Below are 7,035 nucleotides of genomic sequence, written 5' to 3' on the forward strand. Positions count from 1 at the left end.
TAATATTATTTGGAATTATATCCTTACTTTGATAGTTTTTATAAGTATTACTTATGTTTTATTCTTAATAAATATTTTACCTATATTAAACTTAGCAATTAATGTGACAAAAAAGTGGAAATATATTTTTTTGTTTTGGAAGGAAAATGAATTACTTAAGAGGAGACATGTGGCATAGGTCTTCTAGAAGAAAACCTTCTTTTCATATATATATAAATATAGATTGAAAAATTGAAATAACATTTACGTTGAAAATTAAATTAAAAAGGATTTAAATTAATTTTATTTTATGATTTTTTATTATTTTTGTTCTATTTTAGAATTCAATTTTTTTTATTATATTAGATATATTTTCAAATAAAATTCCTAGTAAAGGTTACATTAAAAATTGAAATTAAAATCAATATTAAATATTGAAAATCTGTACTTTCGAAACAGATGAAAAATTAAAATAATAATTACGTTGAAAATTAAATTAAGAAGTATTTTTTCCGATTTGTGATTATTATTTTTTATCTTCGAATTTAATTTTTCTTATCATATTTGTAATGTTTTCAAATATAATTCAAAGTAAAGGTTATATAAAAAATCGAAATTAAATATTAAATATTAAAAAATTAAAACATTAATTGTTGTGATAATTCAATTAAAAAGGATTTAAAATATTTTTGAACTTTTAAATAAAGGTTACATAAAAATTGGAATTACATTAAATGATATTAAATAGGGTGAGTCATGATTGTATGTTGTGACAAAAAAGTAGAATGAATATTTTTTTCTTGGAGAGAAAATGGATGAATATGGAGGTGCCATGTGTTATAGATCTTCTAGAATAAACCTTATTTTCACATATATATAGATTTTTGGAATATTCCATTTCTTGGAGAAAAAATTCCAGAATATGCTCTAGCTTTTTGGATCAAATAGGATAATAAGGTCCGCTAATGGAAAAATCCTTGGAAATTTGTTTAGTAATGAAATGTTTATTAATGATGTGTGTCTCACATATAAATTATTTGTTTGATTTGTAGAAGTTTTAGCAAAAAAAAAAGCAAAATTCTTAAAAAATTGATTTTTTTTCATTTTTGAATTTAAAAAAGGTAATTAATTATATCCATTGACTTTAAATATTAATTAGAGTCACTAATAACAATTATAAGGATAAAATGTTTAATATAGATTAAAATTTCGGAAGAATAAATCAAACTTAATAAAAACATGATGCTTATTTTCCAATTTACCAAAAAATCATGATGCTGGAAAAAAAATATTTATTTGATTTGAAAACATTCATTTTCTCATCTAAGTAAACCAACAACCAATAATATTAATTAGATTTTCAACAATTATTATAATGAAGAAAGTTAAATTTCAAATGTAAAATTAATATAATATTTCCTTCCAATATATTTTTTAAAAAATTTAAATATATTTTTTAAAAACATGTTAAAGACATAAATTATAGGTTAGGAAATAGGAAAATGCTATTAGGCACGAGTGTAAGACCCAAGTTTTTAAGCTTAGAATAAGTGGAAGAGATTTCCATTTACGATTAGGCTTGATGTATCGTGAAGGAAAAACCTGAACAAGAGTTTATCGGATGAAATAAATTTATGAAGGAGAAAGTTCAGGAAAAGTCTAAGGATTGCATCAAAGTCAATAAAAGGTATAGCACGATCGATATACGCTTAAACCTAGGGCAGAAACCCTGGTAAATAGCTATTTTCCACTTAAAGTCACGATGGAAACTAATTCCAAAAATCTTCAGAGAAATGTTAGAACTTCTCTTAATCCATATATAACAAGCGTTTCGAGGCGAAACTCTAGGATCTACGAACGTCCGATTCCAATCATCGGAAGTTTGCCGAAACTAAAACCCTGATAGTTCAAAAACCCTAGAACCAACCGACGATGAAGACTTTTTCTATTCGGAGCTTCAAATGAAGATTCCACACGCGTACACCCATTTCTCTTGATGTTTCTCATCTTTCTTCAGAAGGAAGTTTTCTCTTCCGACATCCACTGCAAAAAGTAACTTATCGGGTAAAATAGTTTTACACCGATTTTGCGTTAGTCACCTAAAATACAAGGAAACCTCTTTTGAGTTTTGGTATTATGTCGCCAAAACCTATCTTAGAATTCACGGAGAATGAAGCCGGAAAAATCGGAATCACGAAACTTTCATTTTCCCGCGTTTTTCCAACCTCTATATATAGCATTAAACACAAGCCTCGAAAACCAAAAATCATACCGATATTTATTTGAAGAATTAGAAGATTCGGCGGGGAGAATATCGTGTCTAAAATACGATGGAATCAGTAGGAAAGAATCGGAATCACTCTCATATTTTTATCTTAACTCTATGAGCTAAATCCTCCGATATCTAAACAAATCTGTACCGGTTTACAAAATATCTTTTCAAAAATATCTTCACAAAATATCTTCTCAAAATATCTATTCATCCTTATCCAATCTTTGATAAATATCTATTCATACTTATCCGATCCTTGATAAATATCTTCCATTTCATTCCCTATATATATGTTGAAGCTTGAAACAAAAAAACTCACTAACACACCCACCCAAACCCACGGCCACAAGAGGAGAAGGAGGAGAAGAGTTTTTCGCCGATTCTTGCCTGATCGTTCCATAGTTCGTTGCTACGCATAGACCTCAAGGTACTGACGCTTTTCCTTACTTCTGATAGTAAATTCTGCCGCTTTTCTCTATACTTTTCTGTACTCTTAGTTTTGAGGTTTTTGCAAAACTATCTAGATAACTTCATCTTTTTATCTAAACTTATTCCCTGCGTGCCCCTGAGCATGTTTAGCGGATTACATTTCGCCGATTCTCGCCGAAATGCCGCCGAGTTTCAATTATGCTCATAATACCCATTTTTGGCTAAAGTTCCAACCTTTGGGCTTAAAACCCTCGACTGAGCTTAGCGTTAGTAAGATTAGTCGTCATAATCCTCGTTAGTATCAACCCCATCTAATTTGTTTTCGAAACTCTGATTTTGAAATTCTGAGCTGAAAATAATGACCAAAATACCTCTGCGACAGTTTTCGACCCGATAATTTTTCTGAGAGTTTCCCTGGCCTAGATATCGCCTAAGAATACCTAGGAATTGATTTAGATCGAAGAAAAAGTTCGAAAACCCTATTTTCCATAGTGGCCGAAACCTATTTGCTTGGGTACCGTGTCCAAAAATAATTTTGGGTCTCTATGACCTGAGCCATTGCGTAGCTCTTTCGATTGTCGAAATTTTGGCGCTGGTTTCGTGTCATTCCGAGTTCTGTAGCTCGAGTTATGCTCGTTTTAGCGAACGAGGTTCTGTCGTCTATCCATGCTTAAATATTGTACTCTGAAGCTTCTTAAGCTTTGTCTAACGCTAGTTAGTGTTGTATTGACCGAATTGACTTGTTTTGATTGACCTTCGCTTCGTTTGCTCAAAGATTCGTTTGGAGGAACACTTGGAGCAGGAAAAGAGGATTGTGAAGGAGCGTTTGAAGAGAACCCTGGAGAATCTACAGGTGAGGGCTACTCACTGAACTATTAGTTAATGCTTTAGGTGTCGACGAATTCGACTTGATTTACTGTTTATGCACTTGTTTGTGTTTGACTGGAAAAATGTTTTCTGAGGCTTCGGCTGACAATGTAGATTATTCATCTACTGACTGTTCTTTTGAGTTTGAATCATATGCCATGTGCTAAATGGTTAATTTAGGATGTGTGATATCTGCTCTATATGCTAAGTGCTACATGGTTAATCTAGGATGTGTTAATATATGTGCTATGATTGTTGGACTGTGCTAACTTAACTATGCTATTACACCTATATCTGTTATGCTTCAGAGTGAGGATAACGGGCATGTCATGCCGATTTTATTTTGAGATGTTGGGGAAGTTTGATGGGACGGGCCGAGGTTCGTACCCTATTATTGTTTTATGGATCGAGACCTTCTCAAAGGAAAATTGAGTTTGAAAATGATATTGGAAAAACCCCATTTGAATTCACGTAAGAACTTGGGTTGTTCTGTCTAAGGCAAGAAGGGCTTTTAATGAGGCATTATGCCCGGCCAGCTTACCTGGGAACTTCTCGGGCCATTACTTGGGTGATGATGGACCATTTGTTTTGAGACCTTCTCCAGGGAATCATTGGAATTATAGGATCTTGGACACTAATAGGATTAGAGACGAAACTTAAAACAATTTCATAATGAACCTCCATAATGTATTAAACAACCTCAAAACCCTTAATATAATGATAAAAGACTCAGACGAAAGTTTAGGGCTCGAACATTAAGTTTTGAAAATGAGAAGTGTCGTCGAGTCCAAGAGTTGAGAAAACTAATAAGTTTATGAGTATGTTGATACTCCTTCGCTCTTTGAGCAGTTTGTTTAGCCATCCAAGGGATGAGCCGAGAAGCTTCACTGAGGCGTGAGACCTTGTGAAAGCGTGAATCTTCACTGAGGCGTGAGACCTCGTGGAAAGCATGGATCTTCACTGAGGCGTGAGACCTCGTGAACAGCATGAAACTTCATTGAAGCGTGAGACTTCGTGCAAGTGTGTAAATTCACTGGGGCGTGAGACCCCGTGAAAGCATAAAACTTCACTGAAGCGTGAGACTTTGTGAATGTGTAAGACTCCACTGAAGCGTGAGACTTCGTGAGAGCATTGATGACTCGAAGAGTTATCGTGAGTGTTTGCACTCTTTTTACGATTAATTGTATTTTGTCGCAGAATCGACTTTTACCTTAGGGTATTCTTTTTAGAGACAATAGGTTAGTTAGAACACGTGGCGACGTGTCGAGTGAGGTCGGAGACGTTGTTTGACTAATCACTTTGCATTCATGCACACATTTTGAGGTTAATACACGGCGTGATACCGGACCTCAGTGGATTCCAAAATGGTCATAAGACCCGGATTTCCACGTAAGAACACTACGGTGATTCTTAGTAGCAGACGGAAATGGCAGACCTTCGGGTTCACTGCTGATCTGACTACACTTTGTGTGGTGTAAGAGACACGCGAGCGGAAATGGTCCCACCGTTGCTGGTGCTAGGATTGACTCGTTAGTGCCCATCCGTTCCGGAATGCATTTGTTAACCAGCATTGCATTTCATGCAACATGCATACTGACTTAGTTGCTGAGTGTGATTGATAATTGTTAATCTTATCTGATGCATGTTAATTGTTATTATCGTCTTTTATATTCATTGTGAACTGTACAACCCTAGGATGCTATCTCTAACTTATAAGCCTAAGTAGCTATCTCTATCTGTATCTATTGGATTTATTATTTACATAATTCTTTGGAGTTGACCCTCGCGTCTTCTGTGTGTGCTTTGGCGGACTACGCCCTTTGTCAGATGTCCATGGCGGACTGATTCACGATGGTTCACCCTTCGGGGGGAACTAGGGTTGAGATGCTGGAACAGGAGCGCATCGCGGTTGCGAGAGGAGGACGGGTAGTGTACATAGACTTGGTCGTTCTGGATTCAGATTCAGACGACGATCATGCTAGCATGTAGGTTTTAGTGCTGGTGTGAACTCCTCGAGATAGGATTAGTGTAGGAGTAGAGTCTTAGCTCTGAACATCATTTGTTTCCTTGGGGACAGGGTAGTTTCCCACCTATTAGTTTTTGTGTGGTTCCTCTACGGGGATCACAGAGAGTTGGTTGGACTTAGGAGGTCTTCTTTTAGGCCGTTTGGGCTAACTTATTCTCATTTTTGAGGGATAGTGTTGCGAACACTTGACCTTTCTTTTGGATGGTACATTTTGCCTACGGGCGTTACTTTCTTTACTTTCCGTCACTGGAGGTTACTCGTGACAAGGTTTGGTACTACAGCGGGGGCTGTATTTATTATTATATATTAGTTCCGTTATCTTTCGTTGTCGAGTTTCACTTCTTTCAGCCTTTGGTTCTATTATTATCAAAGAAAAAATATATTCACGTTTTTCCGCTTAAACTTTCTTTTTGGTTACTAAAGTGACGCCACCGAAATCGGGGTGTTACAACGAGGGTCTCCCCCACGAGAACGCACAAGAATGTACAATCTGTTTCTTTTTTAAATTTTCTTAAATAACAAAAAATCAATATAAAACGGAACTTGCTTTGACATCCTGAGATTCACAAGCTTCTTTCTCAATTTTTCCTTTTCCTTGATTTTTCCAATAAAATCATAATTTCTAGATGCAATTGATTCCTTCCTTTGCAATTCTATCAAGAAAAACAAAGGCAGTCAAGTTCTTTAGCTTTCACAGCTCTGAAAGTAAAAAGTGTAAAAAGTTATTTTCATAGATTCATAATCGTCTGTATCACCCAGTTGTAGAAGAAGAAAAGAACTTTCAAACCAAAATTGATTTGTTTAACTACCTCATGAAAGATTAATAACAGTGTTGTTTGGCTCTGAGAAGGAAAAAGAGCTTGATGGGTTAAGGATGGGGAAGAGGCTATCGGCAGATCCAGAAAGGAGGTTGGTGACGGAGGTCGGTGTTCATGGAGCAGTGAGAGAGGTGAAGCGGCTTTGTTGATGATGGGAGAAGGAATTAGGTTGGAAAGGGTAATTTTGTCTTTGCATTCATTTCATCTCAGCCTTTAACATAAAATATTTTAAAAAAGTGGAGCAGTCAGTCGTGCGTCTCGTGCTTGGAAATCTTCGTACCATATAGCGGTACTCTAGGAAATAATGATAGTTTAAATTAAAAGTTTCAATATTTATTATCAACATTGCTGTTGGAGTTGAACAAACAAAGGATTCCAATTTTTGTTGTGTATTATATTTTTTAATTTGTAATAAAAAAAACTAATGTTAGATTTATTTTTAAAATAATTTATTTTTAAAATAATTTCAAGTAATTTTATATTTAAAATTTAAAAAGTGAGAAAAAGATTTCGAAATAATCATTTTTTTTTGAAATAGATTTCGTAATATTACTTGAATTGTCACAAACTTTCAAAAATATATATGTTCCAATGGGCTCTGCTAGGGTTTTCCACCCTAGGAGAGTGGAGCCGCCGGATAGGTG

Source organism: Lotus japonicus, chromosome 6 (genome assembly GCF_012489685.1).
Source record: "Lotus japonicus ecotype B-129 chromosome 6, LjGifu_v1.2".
NCBI classification, from domain to species: Eukaryota; Viridiplantae; Streptophyta; class Magnoliopsida; order Fabales; family Fabaceae; genus Lotus; species Lotus japonicus.